General features: G+C 42.0%; 1 pseudogene; it reads left to right on the top strand.

Moving 5' to 3' along the window:
- The first annotated feature begins 3 nt into the window (after positions 1-3).
- Positions 4-21,298, top strand: part of LOC109939639 (subtilisin-like protease) — a 36,746-nt pseudogene continuing 15,451 nt past the window's right edge.

The raw sequence follows: 21,298 nt of genomic DNA, 5'->3' as shown, positions 1-21,298 counted from the left end.
ACTATGGCACGTGAGCCCGTCTGATACGGCACGGTTTGCTAACCGAGCCTGATGGGCTGTGCCAAAAATGGGTCGTGCTAGGTCGAGCCGGCCCGACCCGTTTGGCCATCTAAAGCGTCGGCCAGGCACAGCAAGTCTGACGGGCCGTGCCAGGTCGAGTCGGCCCGGCCCGTTTGGCCATCTAAAACGTCGGCTACAAGGTGGGGAGATAATTGCCATTATGGAAGAAGAGAGAAGCGGTTTCGACGAAATGGAGGCGTTGGCGTTGACTTCTCTGTTTTGGAGACGCAGCCGACAGACTCTTTCTGATATGGACAACAGACAGAGATTTAGCTCTGGTGTCAACATTAAATTCACTCTGTGCTCACGCCGTCAAAAGTCTGGCGCCGCCGTTTCTTGTTCACGCGGCCTGCATCCCCAATCCAGAAACCCTAGCCGCCGTCTGCGTTGACAACTACGCCTGCAGCAACTACGACCTCATCGCCATCACCACGTTGAAGGCCATGGAGCACGGCATCTTCGTCAGCGCCACGGCCGGCAACGACGGTCCCGCCGCAGGGTCCATCACCAACGGCGCGCCGTGGATGCTCACGGTCGCGGCAGGCACCACCGACCGCGCGATACGCACCACCGTGAGGCTCGGCAACGGGCAGGAGTTCCACGGGGAGTCGCTGTTCCAGCCCCGGAACAACACTGCGGGGCGCCCGCTGCGCGCTGGTGGAGGCCGAGGTGAGGGGCAAGGTGGTGCTGTGCGAGAGCCGCTCCATCAGCGAGCACGTCGAGCAGGGACAGACGGTGGCCGCATACGGCGGCGCCAGCATGGTCCTGATGAACAAGGCGGCGGAGGGGTACACCACATTCGCATGGGGTCTTTGGAGAATATTTCTGCAAGTCTACCAAAAGAGACAAACAGAAGAAGTGCTAAAGCGATACCAATGAACACTCTTGCATGGCAAATAAAACACGTTTGGAAGCTGCTTCATGACATGCTACATGCTGACGCACGTGCTGGCCGCGTCGCACGTGAGCCACGCCGCGGGGTCGAGGATCGCGGCGTACACCAAGTCGGCGCCCAGGCCCACGACGTCCATCGCGTTCCGGGGCACGGTGATGGGGTCGTCCCCGGCGCCGTCCGTGGCCTTCTTCTGTTAACGGAGTGCTAGGCTAGAAGCTCTCGGAGAGGGATTGGAGAAGGAGAGGAAGACGAGAGAAGGATACGAATGTGCTTTCTGTTGCTTGCCTCCGTCAGCCAACACGGCAGCGCCTTTACCAGCGTCTGGAACACACTCCCTCACGCGTCCGATTACCACTCATTCACTAGTTTGGCCCATGCCATTACAGAGCCCACTGCGGCCCAACAAACTTTGAGTTAGGACGACGATGCCGCGCACGCCATTGCGTCGTACCGAGTTCGCTGTCGATGTCTTGTTCCTCCTCTGGCTTGGACCTGACATTCCCCCTCTCTTGAAGACCAACTTGCCCCAAGATGGTGCCGCTGGAAATCTGGCACGGAGAGCTGCAGCGTCTTCCCAGGAAGCCAGCGCCGGATCCAATCCTGACCAGCACACCTTGACCTGGGCAATGTGCTCACCACCACGATCAACCATACGACGTTGAAGCACCCGTAATGGTACCTGGACTGCATCCATATCAGCAGGTAAATGTGAAGCCACAGTGTGATTGTGACCAACCGCGAGCTTGAGCTGGGATACATGGAAGACTGGATGCACCGTGCTGGAATCTGGAAGTTGCAGGCGGTATGCTACAGACCCAACTTTGTCTAGAATCTTATAAGGACCAAAGAATCGAAAAGCAAGTTTGTTTTTGGAACGTGCTGCCACTGAAGATTGTACATAGGGTTGTAACTTGAGGTAGACAGAATCACCGATAGCGAAGACGCGCTCTGTTCTCTTCTTATCGGCCTGGCGCTTCATACAGTCACATGCACGTTGCAGATGCAGTTGAATGACCTTGTTCATGACCTCCTGTTCTTGCATCCACTCGTTCAATTCAGGAACAGAAGTTACTGAAGCAGCAGATAACCCAAAGTGCTTCGGCTTGTAACCATATAATACTTCGAAAGGCGACCGACCGAGGGCAGAATGAAAACTAGTATTATACCAGTATTCAGCAACAGAAATCCATTGTGACCACTTGGAAGGGCAAGTGTGCACGAAACAGCGCAAACAGGTTTCAAGACACTGATTGAGTCTCTCGGTTTGGCCATCCGATTGCGGGTGATAAGCTGATGACATACAAAGCTTGGTGTCGGTGAGCCGGAATAAATTCTGCCAGAACGTACTCGTAAAAATACGATCACGGTCTGAAATAATATTGGTAGGTAATCCATGCAATTTATAGATGTGATCCAAAAACACCCGAGCAACGCGAGCAGCAGTGAATGGATGGGATAAAATCAAGAAGTGCCCATATTTGGAGAACTTATCCACCACCACCAAGATGCAATTAGCATGTCCAGAACGGGGTAATCCCTCGATGAAGTCGAGTGAAATCGTATGCCAGGCTTGCGGCGGTACTGACAATGGTTGGAGAAGGCCTGGGTACTTAACCCTTTCCGGCTTCGCCTGTTGACAGACTGAACAAGAATGCACATAAGCCTGAACAACAGACTTCATTCCTGGCCAATAAAATAGTTGTTTCAATCGGCCGTAAGTGACAGGTATGCCTGAATGACCGCCAATAGCAGAATCATGCATCGCCTGGAGAACCCGCTGCTGTAATTCAGAGTTACCATCCAACCACACGCGCCCTTTGTAACGTATTACACCCGGACGCAGAGAGAAAGGTCCAGAATCATCCGACTGTACTGACAAACTTGTTAACAGCTGTTTGGCTGTAGGATTGTTGTCATAACCAGCAACCACATCGTGTAACCATGCCGGGGAACAATGAGAAACAGCGAAACAGTCTGCTGACGGCCGGGACGGCCGGGGCAAACGGGACAGAGCATTAGCTGCTGCGTTGTCGGAGCCCTTTCTATACACAATCTTATATTAGAGACCAATCAGCTTAGTGTATACCTTCTGCTGCCAAGGAGTATGCAAACGTTGCTCATTCAATTGCGTAAGGCTGCTGTGATCCGTGTATATAATGAATTCAGCAAGCTGCAGGTAGGAACGCCAATGATTCACTGCCAACAGAATAGCCATATATTCTTTTTTGTAAGTTGCAAGTCCTTGGTTCTTGGGACCCAAAGCATGACTGAGAAATGCCAACGGGTGATCTTGCCGCATGAGGACGGCACCAACACCGTATTGACAAGCATCTGTGTGAATACTGAATGGTTTGGTAAAGTCTGGAAGCGCCAAGACCGGTGCTGTAACCAGAGCAGTTTTTAGGAGCTGAAATGCTTGTTGATGATCCTGAGTCCAGAGAAATACTGAGTGTTTCTTGAGGAGGTTGAAGAGAGGACGACTGATCACACCAAAGTGACGAACAAACTTGCGATAAAAGCCGGCAAGGCCCAAAAAACTGCGCAACTCTTTGGCATTTGTAGGGGCTGGCCACTTCTCTATTGCTTGAATTTTGTCAGGATCCGTTGATACGCCTTGAGCGCTGATAACATGCCCAAGATATACAATTTGTTGCTGAGCGAATTCACACTTTGAAAGCTTCACTTTCCAATGATCGCGGGATAATAAGTTCAGAACTTCAGACAAATGTAGCAGGTGATCTTCCAACGTTGGACTGTATATTAGGATGTCGTCAAAGAACACCAAAGCACACCGTCGCAATACTGTTTTCAGAGTTGCATTCATTGCTGCCAAAAATGTGTTCGGTGCACCAGTGAGTCCAAAAGCCATTACACGAAACTCATAATGTCCAATATGAGTTTGAAATGCCGTCTTGTATTCTTCTCCAGCCTTCAACAAGATCTGATGGTACCCGGCTTTGAGGTCCAACTTGCTGAACCAGCGAGCGTTGGCTAACTCGTCGATGAGCTGATCAAATATGGGCACATGGTATTTACTCTTAATGGTAAGAGCATTCAAGTAGCGATAATCAACACAAAATCGCCATGTATTATCTTTTTTCCGAACCAACAAAACAGGAGAAGCAAATGGACTATAGCTCTGTTGGATAACACCCTGTTGGAGCATCTCAGTAATCTGTTTTTCGATCTCATCTTTTAACTGGGGAGGATAAAGATAAGCCCTCACACTAACCGGTTGAGCGCCCTGTATCAGTGGAATAACATGGTCGCACTCCCGCGAAGGTGGGAGTCCCACTGGATCAGCAAATACTGAAGCAAATTTCTGTAATATTAACTGCACTTGATCTGGTACAACTTGCTGTGTTACAGCAGTGGCAATAGTAGACACTAATAATAGTTCCACTATGGTACATTCAGGTATAGCAGCTGACTGACCATGTAATGTAACGTTGGCACCCTTGTATGGTATAGACAACCACTTATGCTCCCAATGAACCCGCATAGGACTGAAAGTCTGGAGCCAATCCATCCCAATAATCATGTCGTAAGAAGGTAGTGGCAATAATGTAACATCAGAAATGAAAGAACAACCTTGAAGCTCCCATTGCAGCTGCAAAATCTTATGTGTACACTGCAAAACAGCACCACTAGCCACACGAACACGTAATGATGTAGGCACCAACTGAATGTTGGATAACAGTGACTGAAACATGTCATGCAAAAAGGAATGTGAACTGCCACTGTCCAGCAGTATAAGCACAGGGTGATTCTGAATAACGGCCTCAAACTTCAGAGTACGCACCTCCTCAGATGTTCCCCATGCAGCCTGAGATACTGACATGAACAGCTGTTCCACTTTCGTTACTGGTTCAGACATGGATTCCGATGGAGGGTCTAGAGGAGCAGGTTCCTCGGGTACCAATAATTCTGAAAGTCGCCTAGAGGGAGGGTGAATAGGGCGAAACTGAAATTTACAAAGTTAATCACAACTACAAGACGGGTTAGCGTTAGAAATATAATCGAGTCCGCGAGAGAGGATGCAAAACAAATCGCAAGCGAATAAAGAGTGTGACACGCGGATTTGTTTTACCGAGGTTCGGTTCTCGCAAACCTACTCCCCGTTGAGGAGGCCACAAAGGCCGGGTCTTTTTCAACCCCTTCCCTCTCTCAAACGGTCCCTCAGACCGAGTGAGCTTTCTCTTCTCAAATCAATCGGGAACAAAACTTCCCCGCAAGGACCACCACACAATTGGTGTCTCTTGCCTTGGTTACAATTGAGTATTGATTCACAATAAAAAATGAGAAAGAAGAAAGCGATCCAAGCGCAAGAGCTCAAAGGAACACAACAAATCACTCTCACTAGTCACTAAAGCTTTTGTGGAATTGGGAGAGGATTTGATCACTTGGGTGTGTCTTGTATTGAATGCCTAGCTCTTGTAAGTGGTTGGAAGTGTGAAAACTTGGATGATTTGAATGTGGGGTGGTTGGGGGTATTTATAACCCCAACCACCAAACTAGCCGTTTGGTGGAGGCTGTCTGTCGCATGGTGCACCGGACAGTCCGGTGCACACCGGACAGTGTCCGGTGCGCCAGCCACGTCACCAGGCCGTTGGGTTCCGACCGTTGGAGCTCTGACTGCTGGGCCCGCCTGGATGTCCGGTGGCACACCGGACATGTACTGTATAGTGTCCGGGGTGCCACTTCGCGCGTGCCTGACTTCTGCGCGCTCTGGCGCGCATTTAATGCTTCTGCAGGTGACCGTTGGCGCGAAGTAGCCGTTGCTCCGCTGGCTCACCGGACAGTCCGGTGAATTATAGCGGAGCGCCTCTGGATTTTCCCGAAGGTGAGGAGTTCAGCGTGAAGTCCCCTTGTGCACCGGACACTGTCCGGTGCGCCAGACCAGGGCTGCCTTCGGTTATCCCTTGCTCTCTTTGTTGAACCCAATTCTTGGTCTTTTTATTGGCTAAGTGTGAACCTTTGGCACCTGTATAACTTATTCACTAGAGCAAACTAGTTAGTCCAATTATTTGTGTTGGGTAATTCAACCACCAAAATCAATTAGGAAAATAGGTGTAAGCCTAATTCCCTTTCAATCTCCCCCTTTTTGGTGATTGATGCCAACACAAACCAAAGCAAGTATAGAAGTGCATAATTGATGAAAGTGCATTCATCCCTTTTGTGAGTTTTGGTGATTTGGATAACAACACATTTAAAGGTCTAACGAGTTTGCTAAGTGTTGAACAGGAAATTCAGTATGATGAACATACTTGAATAGTGTATAATGATCAATGAACGAAGGTTCAACACGAGGTTAAATAACTAATGAGACAATGCAAATGGATATTATATGATCTCTATATTGGTTTGAATATATGGACAAGACCCGAGAAATCACTACATACATATGATCAAAATAGAGGATGAAGTGATTAAGAGGATAGGTCAAGCCAAAGTGAATAAGATATGAGGAATCGTGAATTGGCTTGACCATATTACTATCAGTCCATATATGCTTCTATGAGAATCAAACTAGAGCTTGATTGATCTTAACGGTTATATCTAGAAGACATTCAAGCAAGGTTCACAATATTGAAGAAATGATTCTCTCAATGGATGATCAATATGATGTGACTCAAGAATGGCTTGATAGGGTGAAGATAGCAAGGAAAGGGCTTCGAAGAACTAAGCGAAGGTGAAGGCCAAGCGACGGCTTGCGGACCGAGGTACCATGGCTAAGGTGAAGAAGAGAGTACTTGCACTAAGTCGATGAACTAATCAGCTATGAAGAGTTATAACATGTTGATGCATCAATACAGTGACTTGAAGCCATGATTTGAACTCACATATGGTGATATGGCACAAGTCACATGGTTTGATTTATGTTTCCTTCAAAAGGTGAGACAAAGATGTTTGTGATCCTTATGAAGCAACGCCATGGAGAAATCACACATGAGACACCAATGACTCAAGGAGTTTACTTAATTATATTTTATTTAACTTGAGTATAGGAATCGTCGTACTATAAAGAGGGATCCAAAAAGAAGGTAGGTGTTTGCCAAAGCTCAAGCCTCTATATTCAAAAGCTATTTTTTGAAAACCAAAAAACTCTTTAAAATTCTATGGCTGACCGTGGTTAGGTTTGAGAAACCTAGAGTGTTCTTGTTGAAAAGCAGCTGAACTTCTTAAACTGCAGCTGAGCTTTTCAGCTGAGCTGAACTTCAGCTGCAGCTGAGCTGAACTTCAGCTGAGTTGAGCTTTCTCAACTCCAGCTGAACTTCAACTTCAACCGGGGTCCAGGGCAAGTTCAACCGGGGTCCAGAGAGGTTCAACCGGGGTCCAGGGCAAGTTCAACCGGGGTCCAGAGAGGTTCAACCGGTGTCCAGGGAAAGTTCAGCCGGGGTATTTTCCCCGGACCTCACTGGTCAAAACCGGTTGAACCGGTCCTAGGGGAGGTTCAACCGGTGTCAGGGTCACCTGACCGGTCTGACCTCCTAACTGGCAGACTGACTGCCAGTGTGACCCCCAGGCGGTTGAAGCGGCCCTAGGGGCGGTTCAACCGGTGTCAGGACCTGTTTTTGCAGTCTGACCTGCAGTTTGCCAGTCTGACTGGCAGACTGTCTGTCAGCCTGCCCTAGGCGGTTGAACCGGTCTTAGGGGCGGTTCAACCGGTCTTGGTCAACTTGACTAGTCTGCAGGTCAGTCTGCCAGTCAGTCTGACAGTCAGACTGGCAGACAGTCTGCCTGACCTGCCAGGGGCGGTTCAACCGCCCTAGGGGGCGGTTCAACCGGTCTCAGACAGAAAATCTGCCCAACGGCTAGTTTTGAGCTCCACCTATATATACTCACTCCTACCTCTCTCCCCACACCCAAGAGCACGACCCAAACTCCATTTCTAACTTGAAGAACACCTCCCACTCTCTCTCACACATCACTTGCCTCTCCCATTTCAAATCTTTGGAGAGAAATCTTTGAGTGAGTTTGAGAGCTGCGGTTTTTGTGCTTCATCTCCAAATCTCTCTTGCTCTTCTTCATTCGAGCTTTGGTACTACATCGAGTTCTTTGTGGATTCATTACTCTTGGAGCTTCTAGCTCCTAGACGACTAGGTGTCTCTTGTGAGTCTCCAAATCTTGTGGAAGACCACAAGAAAGTTTGTACTACCCGCTCGTTTGAGCAAAGATTAGTGTGTGAGCTTGACCTTTGTGGTCGGCAAAGGGAGGATTAGGGTTGAAAGAGACCCGACTCTTTGTGGGCGCCTCAACGAGGAAGTAGGGCACCTTGGTGGTGTGACCGAACCTCGGGATAAATCTTGTGTCTCTTGTGTTCTTGCTCATTGTGTTTGTTTGTGTTCTTCATTCTCTCACCATTGCGTGGAAGATTTGTTTATATCTTTTTGGTGTGTGGATTTTGAGAAGTGCCCTTCTCAGATCTACTACTTTGAATCCTGTGGATCATTTAGAACATCTCATTTCCAAAGTTAACTGGGTGAATTTCGAGATCAATTCAGTTTTACCCAGTTTACTTCTAGTTTTTGTTGAAAAAGTTTTAACTTGCCTATTCACCCCCCTCTAGGCAACTTTCAATTGGTATCAGAGCCTAATCCTCGTTCTAACGCTTAACCGCGTGAGGAAAAGATCATGTTGGGGGGACTAAGAAACGAGAGTGCTTCTATGCTTGAAAAAGTTGAGGTTGCCTCGACTTCATCTTTTGGTGCAGATGTTGATCCTAGGGCAATAGACCTTGCTATGAGAATCGCCGAAAGGATGTTCCTCAAAATGAAGGAAGATGAGGCGAAGAACAAGATTGAAGAAGAAAATGATCGATGGAGACCAAACGATGAATCCACCTCTTCACAAGGTTCGTCTTTCAAATCTACTTCTCATATGTGCTTTATTGCTAATGGGAGTGACAGTGAAAGCGAAAGTGAGGATGAGGAGGAGCAAGAAAGTGATAGTGAAGATGAGGATGATCTTCAACAATTCTTCGCTCAGCTAAGCAAGAAACATCGGATGAGCTTGCTCAAACTCATGAAAAGAGCGGAAGAACAAAAAGAAATGCTTCATAAGCAAGAAGACTTCCTCATCAGAAAAATCGAAGATTTTGAAAAGTTGACCAAAGAGCATGAGAAGCTAAAGTGCTCTCATGATGATTTGGTCCAAAGGTATGAAGACATTTCAATTGAGCAAATTAAAGCTGTTAATCATTCATCATATATTGCTCAATTAGAAAGTAAAAATGATATGCTCAAGAACACAATAGAAAAGCTAAATATTGAAAATCTAGCTTTACAAGAAAAACATGATATGCTTGTGTGCTCTCATAATAAATTGATGGATTCACATATCATGTTAGAAATGGATCATGAGGTTGTGTTAACTAATTTGAAATCATACCAACCTCACATATGCACATGTAATCAAGTAGAAACTATATTATCATGTGCTAACAAATGTTGCTCTCAAGAAAGCCAATCTTCCATTGAGCTAGAAATTTCAGGAATTAGTGATATTTCTATCACACAAGAAAAAAAAGAGCTCAAGGAAGAAGTTGGAATGCTAAGAAGGAGCTTAACTCGTTTGAAGGGAAAGTGTCATGCTCAACCTTCTCAAGATAACCGTGATAATATGGTGAAAAAGCTTGAGAAGGGGACAACCGTAGCATGCACAAAACCCCTTCAAAAGAATACCAAGCTTTCCAAGAAGAGCATGAGCAAAATCCATGGTGAGAAAATTAATGCTCATATGATTTGCTCTAACACTGTACCTATGTGCTTCAACAAAGAAAGATCAAAGAGAAGCGATAGGAGGTGCTATGGATGCAAGGAGAAGGGCCATGAAATTGATTCATGCCCCCACATGAAGAATCAAGACCTTGCACGATCAACAAAGATGACCATAAAAAAGGATGAAAGCAAAAGGCAAATGCATGCAAGGACAAGCATCGCATTTGCTACAATTGTCGTGAAAAAGGTCATCTATTCAAGGTTTGTCCAAAGGGTAAAACTCCTAAGCCTAACTTGTCAATACATTCAAATATGCTTAGGAGACCCAAATTTGACTCTTGTGCTAGAAAGGTGATGAGTTCACCACATTCTAGGACCAAGGCTATTTGGGTGCCTAAGTATTTATTAGCTAACCTTGGTGGACCCATCCAAAAATGGGTACCAAAATGTACTTAATAAGTTTTGCAGGTACCCAGAGATGATATGAAGCTTTGGGGTGCTTGAGCGGTTCAACTCAATTCTTATCTCAAGCTATCAATCTTACATTGTCTATCCTTTAAGATTGACCCAAAGATGAATTGAGTTGTTATATCACTAACTTCATATTCATCTCTAGCAAGAACTTGTGTTGTAGGGAAAAAGGATTAACCTTTGTGGGAATCAAGCAAAAGGCCTACAACTAAGGGATATCCAAAGGATGGTAATAATTAAATTTTAAGTGCACATTGTTTTTAATTAGTATATTCCTTTGTGTCTTTTGTAGCCACATAGGAAAAATGAAGCACTTGAGAATGAACTTAAAAGATTTTACCTTGCCTTGGAAAAGATCCAATTATATGGTAGACTGCAAGTTTATATGTTTATATTGTGACAATCTACATGCTTTAAATTGGTTGTATGTATCTTGTGGCATATTTCAAATTAATTATCATATTATTGCCATGACCTAGACATAAAGAGGATTATCCCATGTTCTTAAATGAATAGAGTGCTAAGTAAGAAATTCAAATTCTTAAAGCACTTACCAAAAGGGGAATTCTCTATATGACTAGAGTTGTGAGACTAATGTTTCTATCTAAGTGTTTATATAGTCTCACAACATGAGAATGTGTTTCTCAAATGGAATGTGTCATTCAACATTCAAAGAAGATCAAACCAATACTATGTGATGTATTCCTTCTTGTTTAAATTGGTTTTGAGTCTTCTAAATTAATCACTCATCATGCTATGAATTAAACTTGCCATGTAAACTTAATTAAATAATCATGCTATTTTCACCGTGTTTAGATCAGTGTTATGCATGATGTTTGTAAGGGTAATTTAGTTCATATCATGATGTTTCCTTATTTTAGTGACCTTCGTGTCATTCATATACTAGAGGTTTCTAAATAGGAAACTATTGCTTGTGTTTCTAATGCAATCTCCTTTAAGCTATTTCATGGAAATTCATAAGTAGAGATTGTGCTCTTTCATTTGGTAAAATCGCAAGCATTAAAGGTTAATCTTCACCTAAAAGAAAGGTTAGGAATGCTCAAGGCAAAGGTATGAAACTAGTTGTTTCATTTGGTATGTGACCAATAATAGTTCCTTTCAAGTGCCATTCTTTCAATTGGTAATAATCTATTTTATAGAAAGAAATGTCAATATGAAAGTTAAATTCTTTTTGGCTTAAATTTGTAAATTGGTGCATATTACTAATTCACTCATCCATGTGCATTAATTTAAAAGGAATTTAATTTATGCCTTTATGCCTCATAAATGATGATTTGTTTGCCATTCATATATAGATATCATCATTTATTAAATACTTCCTTGTACTACTAATACCTCTTTTCGAAGTGTTTTATCGACTAGTTTTAAAAGGAAAAGAGATAACAAAGAAGGAAGTCTCCACAAATGATGAAAAGAAGAATACTAAGGTGACACCACCACAGATAGTAAGATCTGTCAAATTGGTATAACAAATGGTACGTTCTATATGGTGGTAAGTATTCTTAGGCATAAGTTAATTCATTGCAAATTTGTCATGCCTTGACCATGATATGTAATGTACTCCTCATGAGACTCTTAACTGAATTGAAAGTGCATGTGGCAAGTCATTCAAATACTTGATGCACATATCTAGTGGGAGAACATTATATATCTTGTGTCGTAGAGAATAAGTTTCCCTTGAGTAAGTTATACTAAGACAATCCAAAATGGTAAATTTGTATCTCATTCATATGGATTGTAATCTTTGTTTTTAAATAGCTACTCTTTATGCAGTTTAAAATCCTCTTATCGTTAAATTTAAAAGTGTATAAGAACCCTTTTGTCGATATTCATCACATACATATGCACTAACATGGATATGAATTTTAAACTGTAAGGGTACAATTAGCGATCTGTACTCTCTAAATTTTGGAAACCCATATTTTGATATCTTAGAAATCTACTGAAATCGGTGTCCATATGCTTCATATTGAATTGGATCACTAAGTTGTACATTCCATGCATAACTTGTCTTTATGATATGAATGCTTGTGCGACTAACCTTGATAAGCTAGGTGCACTCAAGGTCAAGCTAGGTTCATCATCAAGAAGGCAACACAATGATGTATCAAGAAAAGGAGAAAAGGCTCCTATTCTTAACTCTAGCTTTTATCTATGTGATTAAATATTGACTTGAAACCATGTAAGATAGTTGTCAAGTATATGTGGGTGCCTACACAAAGAGAAAGGTCACAATAAGGATTGTGTGGGTACTCAAGGCTCTTCCTACTAATCTCAAAGGACCCAATTCAAATTGGGTACCAAGATATGAAGCTTAAACTTGTTTTGCAGGATCACGCCTTCAATGGATCAAGTTGGGTGCTCGATAATGAATGTATAAATCATATTTGGAGATAGTAGCAAGGGTGGTAACAACTGAATCTCAAGTGCATATTATTTTCAAATCTTATCTTTTTTGTGACTTGTGTAGCCACTAAGGAAAAAGAAGCACTTGAGGATATATATTAGTTGTTGATTATGAAATAAAGGTCTAATTGGAAGATGAATGAATATTATCATATGGTGAACAATCCAAAATTATGTGACGTATTCTCTATCTAGTTAATTTGGATTTGATTCTTCTTTATTAGACACTCACCATAATATGGATTAAGTCAGCCCTTTAGACTTCATTGAACAACCATGCATATTATCCATGTCATTCAAAATATATTGTGCATGAGGGTTCAAGGGAAATTTAGTCCATATTATGAGGTTTCTATATTTTAGCAACTCGCTTGCCTTCCACATATAAAGGGTTGCTAAATAAGAAACTAGTGCTTGTGCTACTAATGTCATCTCTTGTGTTGAGTTTATCCATAGAAAATCTATGTTAAGAGATGGTGCTTGTTTTAAATTGGATAAATCACAAGCTTAAAGGATACTATTCAACTAAAGTAAGAAGAAGTTGATCAGAGGCCAAGGTATGAAAACTCCTCTCCTTCGGTTGTTTTAGTATTCTATCCTTAGTGGGATGTACCATAGTATAGGTTAAATTCCTTGCAATATAAAATGTTCAATAGTGAATATAACTTTGACATCAACTATATGTGTGCACTAATTTAAAGGAATTTAGTCTATCCTTTTGGGCTTCAATAATGATGATTCATTTGCCATCCACATATAAGGATCATCATTTGTGAAACCCTCTCTTGTGTTTCTAATGCTCTCTTTTCTAAGTGTTTCAACAAGGTCCTCCCAAGTTCTTTGAAGATGAATTCAAAATTTACAAATATAAGAGTCTTGGTTCTTTCAATCATTGAGTTTCAATAGGTCTCATATCAAGTATGATTGAATCAAGAAAAGATGAAAGAAGTTCAAGATCACTTGGTTGGATGAAATCGTAAAGAGAAAAGAGATCACATCGATTCAAGAAGGGAGTTATTTTTTTTGTCAACCAAATAATGAAGATGTAGTGACATATTTATATGATAACCTTCATTATGAGGTTTAAGGTTCATATTAGCATGCCTTACCCTTCAGGATTTCAATTGATATACTTTCAGTTCTTAAACTTTCAATTGGTTTAATTTCCATCATATATGTAAAGCATGTTATGTTAAACCAAGATATAGTGCAAACATCTCCTTTAACCTTGTATTGTTGATGTGCATAAGTGTACTTTGTGTACTGTTGCATGCACAAATTGAGGGAGAGTTTAGCCTATATCTTGTGAGACTAATGATTTCTTTCAAGTTCATGTTGTGTAGTCTCACACCTTGGAGAACATCAGATGAGGATGAATGGTTCCATAGAAATGAAAATGAATTTCTCTTGATCGTTTGAAGAAGATAAGTTTCTCTTTGAATGTCAAGCCTATCAAAAGCTAAGATGAAAATTCATGATTATAATGGAGACCATGTGGCGTAGAACAAAGGTGTGTCACTCCATGAACTATTGTATTACATTTGTGTATCTAGGCTCTTACATGCTAGTGTGTGCATGTATATGCAATATCTTAAGTCACATCATAAGGTTGCACTTGTGGTGACGATTAAAGAATCTCTAGATATTTGATTAATACCTCTTGTGGTGATGTCATAAATTAGTTTTAAGTCATCTTAGTAAGGTATGACTCAAACATGCTAACTTCTCAAGAATCTTGGTTTAAAATATTGCATATCATGTCTATTAGTATACCTTTTGAGTACGAGTAATTCCTTCAATTGGTACAATTTCACATTTTCATACTTTATTTGGACCAAGGTTCAAATTGTATAACTTAATCCCCTGGCCTCATAAGTCCAAGTGCATAAGCTAAACAAGTATTCATCACTTGTATGCACACATTTAGGGGGAGAATGGTCTATAATTTGAATCTTTGATACTAACTTCTTTTCAAGTCTATTATGTGTGTAGTCTCAAATTAGAAAAGAATTTTTGGGCAAAGACAATCGCTTCCACTGCAAATTTGATGGGTATCAAAGATTCTTTGCGCTAATAAATGTATCTTTTATACATTTCATAAGAGAATGGGTTTCTCTTGTATATGCTACTCCAACGTCATCTAAAATTGGTAAATATGTATCATATCCTTTTGGATTGCAAATGTCTAAAGTAGCATAGCTTCTAAATTCTCCTTTCTAGAACTTAATTGATTAAATAGTGCACATGTTCCTTATGTTGTATAATTATATTCAGTTGATACTCTTTTTATGCCAATGGTACTTTAAATTGCAAATAAGTACTCTCAATAGGTATCAATTGAATACATATATATGTGTGCAATAAAACTTGATGAGAACTTAATGTAATATGAAATTAGTGATATGCTTATCTATCAAATTGTATCAATTGGTGTTTTTCAATTGATATTTTTCATACATGATAACTAGTTGTATAATCCACACTTGTGCAATTTTCATGTTGCCTCTTGTTATGATAAGAAAATGCTAGGTGACATCTAGACTCCAAGTATCAAGTGTCACCTTCAATTTAGTATGACAATATTCATTTGATATCTTGGACCTATGTCACAATTATGACAACAAGAGCTTGCAAATGAATTCTATATCCAACACAAGTTTGGAACTCCCTTGAAAAGGTAAAATCCAAAGGTACATCACTTCATGTCACTTCTCCATTGCCTTTGTGCCATCTAAGGACCCTTTTCATAATAGTGTGTTCCTATCTTGCTTAATCATAATTTCTACCCTTTATATTCTTTGTATCCTTTTTGGAGATTTATGACAAAGGGGGAGAAATTTTGCATTAAAGCTTACCTTTAGTCTTATGTAACTAAGTGTTAGAAGACTTTTAAGAAGGGGAGATATAATTAACAAAAAGGGGGAATCATAAGAAAAACATAAGATGTAGAAAATTGATGAGTGCATACTATGTCATGAGCATCATGTTTATTTTATGACACACTGTACCTCATGAATAGTATAATATAAGTTGTCTCCATACTTTGACCCAAATATGTGCTTTTGGCATTTGAGTACAAAAGTGTTATTTTCTGAAATGCACATATTTATGGGGAGGAAACTATATCATAGGATTCAAAATCTTATTTATCAAATCTTATGTAAGCTTTAAATGTGTTGTCATCAATCACCAAAAAGGGGGAGATTGAAAGTGCATTCATCCCTTTTGTGAGTTTTGGTGATTTGGATAACAACACATTTAAAGGTCTAACGAGTTTGCTAAGTGTTGAACAGGAAATTCAGTATGATGAACATACTTGAATAGTGTATAATGATCAATGAACGAAGGTTCAACACGAGGTTAAATAACCAATGAGACAATGCAAATGGATATTATATGATCTCTATATTGGTTTGAATATATGGACAAGACCCGAGAAATCACTACATACATATGATCAAAATAGAGGATGAAGTGATTAAGAGGATAGGTCAAGCCAAAGTGAATAAGATATGAGGAATCGTGAATTGGCTTGACCATATTACTATCAGTCCATATATGCTTCTATGAGAATCAAACTAGAGCTTGATTGATCTTAACGGTTATATCTAGAAGACATTCAAGCAAGGTTCACAATATTGAAGAAATGATTCTCTCAATGGATGATCAATATGATGTGACTCAAGAATGGCTTGATAGGGTGAAGATAGCAAGGAAAGGGCTTCGAGGAACTAAGCGAAGGTGAAGGCCAAGCGACGGCTTGCGGACCGAGGTACCATGGCTAAGGTGAAGAAGAGAGTACTTGCACTAAGTCGATGAACTAATCAGCTATGAAGAGTTATAACATGTTGATGCATCAGTACAGTGACTTGAAGCCATGATTTTGAACTCACATATGGTGATATGGCACAAGTCACATGGTTTGATTTATGTTTGCTTCAAAAGGTGAGACAAAGATGTTTGTGATCCTTATGAAGCAACGCCATGGAGAAATCACACATGAGACACCAATGACTCAAGGAGTTTACTTAATTATATTTTATTTAACTTGAGTATAGGAATCGTCGTACTATAAAGAGGGATCCAAAAAGAAGGTAGGTGTTTGCCAAAGCTCAAGCCTCTATATTCAAAAGCTATTTTTTGAAAACCAAAAAACTCTTCAAAATTCTATGGCTGACCGTGGTTAGGTTTGAGAAACCTAGAGTGTTCTTGTTGAAAAGCAGCTGAACTTCTTAAACTGCAGCTGAGCTTTTCAGCTGAGCTGAGCTTCTTCAGCTGCAGGTGAGCTTTTCAGCTGAGCTGAACTTCAGCTGAGTTGAGCTTTCTCAACTCCAGCTGAACTTCAACTTCAACCGGGGTCCAGGGCAAGTTCAACCGGGGTCCAGAGAGGTTCAACCGGGGTCCAGGGCAAGTTCAACCGGGGTCCAGAGAGGTTCAACCGGTGTCCAGGGAAAGTTCAGCCGGGGTATTTTCCCCGGACCTCACTGGTCAAAACCGGTTGAACCGGTCCTAGGGGAGGTTCAACCGGTGTCAGGGTCACCTGACCGGTCTGACCTCCTAACTGGCAGACTGACTGCCAGTGTGACCCCCAGGCGGTTGAAGCGGCCCTAGGGGCGGTTCAACCGGTGTCAGGACCTATTTTTGCAGTCTGACCTGCAGTTTGCCAGTCTGACTGGCAGACTGTCTGTCAGCCTGCCCCAGGCGGTTGAACCGGTCTTAGGGGCGGTTCAACCGGTCTTGGTCAACTTGACCAGTTTGCAGGTTAGTCTGCCAGTCAGTCTGACAGTCAGACTGGCAGAAAGTCTGCCTGACCTGCCAGGGGCGGTTCAACCGGTCTCAGACAGAAAAATCTGCCCAACGGCTAGTTTTGAGCTCCACCTATATATACTCACTCCTACCTCTCTCCCCACACCCAAGAGCACGACCCAAACTCCATTTCTAACTTGAAGAACACCTCCCACTCTCTCTCACACATCACTTGTCTCTCCCATTTCAAATCTTTGGAGAGAAATCTTTGAGTGAGTTTGAGAGCTGCGATTTTTGTGCTTCATCTCCAAATCTCTCTTGCTCTTCTTCATTCGAGCTTTGGTACTACATCGAGTTCTTTGTGGATTCATTTCTCTTGGAGCTTCTAGCTCCTAGACGACTAGGTGTCTCTTGTGAGTCTCCAAATCTTGTGGAAGACCACAAGAAAGTTTGTATTACCCGCTCGTTTGAGCAAAGATTAGTGTGTGAGCTTGACCTTTGTGGTCGGCAAAGGGAGGATTAGGGTTGAAAGAGACCCGGCTCTTTGTGGGCGCCTCAACGAGGAAGTAGGGCACCTTGGTGGTGTGACCGAACCTCGGGATAAATCTTGTGTCTCTTGTGTTCTTGCTCATTGTGTTTGTTTGTGTTCTTCGTTCTCTCACCATTGCGTGGAAGATTTGTTTATATCTTTTTGGTGTGTGGATTTTGAGAAGTGCCCTTCTCAGATCTACTACTTTGAATCATGTGGATCATTTAGAACATCTCATTTCCAAAGTTAACTGGGTGAATTTCGAGATCAATTCAGTTTTACCCAGTTTACTTCTAGTTTTTGTTGAAAAAGTTTTAACTTGCCTATTCACCCCCCTCTAGGCAACTTTCAATTGAACTAGCTTGCATAATGTAAGTGCAAAGGTTGCTTGGAATTGAGCCAATATAAATACTTATAAGATACGCATGGATTGTTTCTTCATTTTTTGATATTTTGGACCACGCTTGCACCACATGTTTTGTTTTTGCAAATTCTTTTGTAAATCCTTTTCAAAGTTCTTTTGCAAATAGTCAAAGGTAGATGAATAAGATTTTGCGAAGCATTTTCAAGATTTGAAATTTTCTCCCCTTGTTTCAAATGCTTTTCCTTTGACTAAACAAAACCCCCCCTTGATAAATTCCTCCTCTTAGTGTTCAAGAGGGTTTTAGGATATCATTTTTGAAAATACTAACTTCTTCCTCTTTTGAACACAAAAAGGTACCAATTTGAAATTTACCAATTGAAAATCTTTTTAAAATTAGGTGGTGGTGCGATCCTTTTGCTTTGGGCTAATACTCTCTCCCCCTTTGGCATGAATCGCCAAAAACGGAGTCATTAGAGCCCTTAGAATTACTTTCTCCCCCTTTGGTCATAAATAAACGAGTGAAGATTATACCAAAGACGGAGTCCTTTTGCTTTGGACTCATGCTCTCTCCCCCAAAGATGGAGAGTGGCTCGGAGCGACAGCGAAGGATGAGTTACGGAGTGGAAGCCTTTGTCTTCGCCGAAGACTCCAATTCCCTTTCAATATACCTATGACTTGATTTGAAATTCACTTGAAAACACATTAGTCATAGCATATGAAAGAGATATAATCAAAGGTATATGAATGAACTATGTGGCAAATCAACAAAAGAAATTCCTAGAATCAAGGATATTTAGCTCATGCCTAAGTTTGTTAAAAGTTTGTTCATCAAGAGGCTTGGTAAAGATATCGACTAATTGATCTTTAGTATTAATGTACGCAATCTCGATATCTCCCTTTTGTTGGTGATCCCTCAAAAAGTGATACCGAATGGCTATGTGTTTAGTGCGGCTATGCTCAACGGGATTATCCGCCATGCGGATTGCACTCTCATTATCACATAGAAGAGGAACTTTGGTTAATTTGTAACTGTAGTCCCTAAGGGTTTGCCTCATCCAAAGTAGTTGCGCGCAACAATGTCCTGCGGCAATGTACTCGGCCTCGGCGGTAGAAAGAGCTACGGAATTTTGCTTCTTTGAAGCCCAAGACACCAAGGATCTTCCCAAGAACTGGCAAGTCCCCGATGTGCTCTTTCTATTCATTTTACACCCCGCCCAATCGGCATCCGAATAACCAATCAAATCAAATGTGGATCCCCTAGGATACCAAAGCCCAAACTTAGGAGTATAAACTAAATATCTCACGATTCGTTTTACGGCCGTAAGGTGAGCTTCCTTAGGGTCGACTTGGAATCTTGCACACATGCATACGGAAAGCATAATATCCGGTCGAGATACACATAAATAGAGTAAAGAGCCTATCATCGACCGGTATACCTTTTGATCGACGGATTTACCTCCTTCGTCGAGGTCGAGATGCCCATTGGTTCCCATGGGTGTCTTGATAGGTTTGGCATCCTTCATCCCAAATTTGCTTAGAATGTCTTGAGTATACTTCGTTTGGCTTAGGAAGGTGCCTTCTTGGAGTTGCTTCACTTGAAATCCTAAGAAGTACTTCAACTCCCCCATCATAGACATCTCGAATTTCTGTGTCATGATCCTACTAAATTCTTCACACATGTAGAATCGTTAGAAGACCCAAATATAATATCATCAACATAAATTTGGCATACAAACAAGTCATTTTCAAGAGTTTTAGTGAATAAAGTAGGATCGGCTTTTCCGACTTTGAATCCATTAGTGATAAGAAAATCTCTAAGGCATTCGTACCATGCTCTTGGGGCTTGCTTGAGCCCATAAAGCGCCTTAGAGAGTTTGTACACATGGTTAGGGTACTCACTATCTTCAAAGCCGGGAGGTTGCTCAACATAGACCTCTTCTTTGATCGGTCCATTGAGGAAGGCACTCTTCACGTCCATTTGATAAAGCTTGAAGCCATGGTAAGTAGCATAGGCCAATAATATACGAATTGACTCAAGCCTAGCTACGGGTGCATAGGTTTCACCGAAATCCAAACCTTCGACTTGGGAGTATCCCTTGGCCACAAGTCGGGCATTGTTCCTTGTCACCACACCATGCTCATCTTGCTTGTTGCGGAAAACCCACTTGGTTCCTACAACATTTTGATTAGGACGTGGAACCAAATGTCATACCTCATTCCTAGTGAAGTTGTTGAGCTCCTCTTGCATTGCCACCACCCAATCCGAATCTTGTAGTGCTTCCTCTACCCTGTGTGGCTCAATAGAGGAAACAAAAGAGTAATGCTCACAAAAATGTGCAAAACGAGATCTAGTGGTTACCCCCTTATGGATGTCGCCGAGGATGGTGTCGACGGGGTGATCTCGTTGGATTGCTTGGTGGACTCTTGGGTGTGGCGGCCTTGGTTCTTCATCCTCCTTGTCTTGATCATTTGCATCTCCCCCTTGATCATTGCCGTCATCTTGAGGTGGCTCATTTGCTTGATCTTCTCCTTCATCAATTTGAGCCTCATCCTCATTTTGAGTTGGTGGAGATGCTTGCGTGGAGGAGGATGGTTGATCTTGTGCATTTGGAGACTCTTCGAATTCCTTAGGACACACATCCCCAATGGACATGTTCCTAAGTGCGATGCACGGAGCCTCTTCATCACCTATCTCATCAAGATCAACTTGCTCTACTTGAGAGCCGTTAGTCTCATCAAACACAACGTCACAAGAAACTTCAACTTGTCCAGAGGACTTGTTAAAGACTCTATATGCCCTTGTGTTTGAATCATATCCTAGTAAAAAGCCTTCTACAGTCTTAGGAGCAAATTTAGATTTTCTTCCTCTTTTAACAAGTATAAAGCATTTGCTACCAAAGACTCTAAAATATGAAATATTGGGCTTTTTACCGGTTAGGAGTTCGTATGATGTCTTCTTGAGGATTCGGTGTAGATACAACCGGTTGATGGCGTAGCAAGCGGTGTTGACCGCCTCGGCCCAAAACCGATCCGAAGTCCTATACTCATCAAGCATGGTTCTTGCCATGTCCAATAGAGTTCTATTC

Source organism: Zea mays, chromosome 5, assembly GCF_902167145.1.
Source record: "Zea mays cultivar B73 chromosome 5, Zm-B73-REFERENCE-NAM-5.0, whole genome shotgun sequence".
Lineage (NCBI taxonomy): Eukaryota > Viridiplantae > Streptophyta > Magnoliopsida > Poales > Poaceae > Zea > Zea mays.
This window is presented reverse-complemented; position numbering and strand designations above follow the sequence as displayed.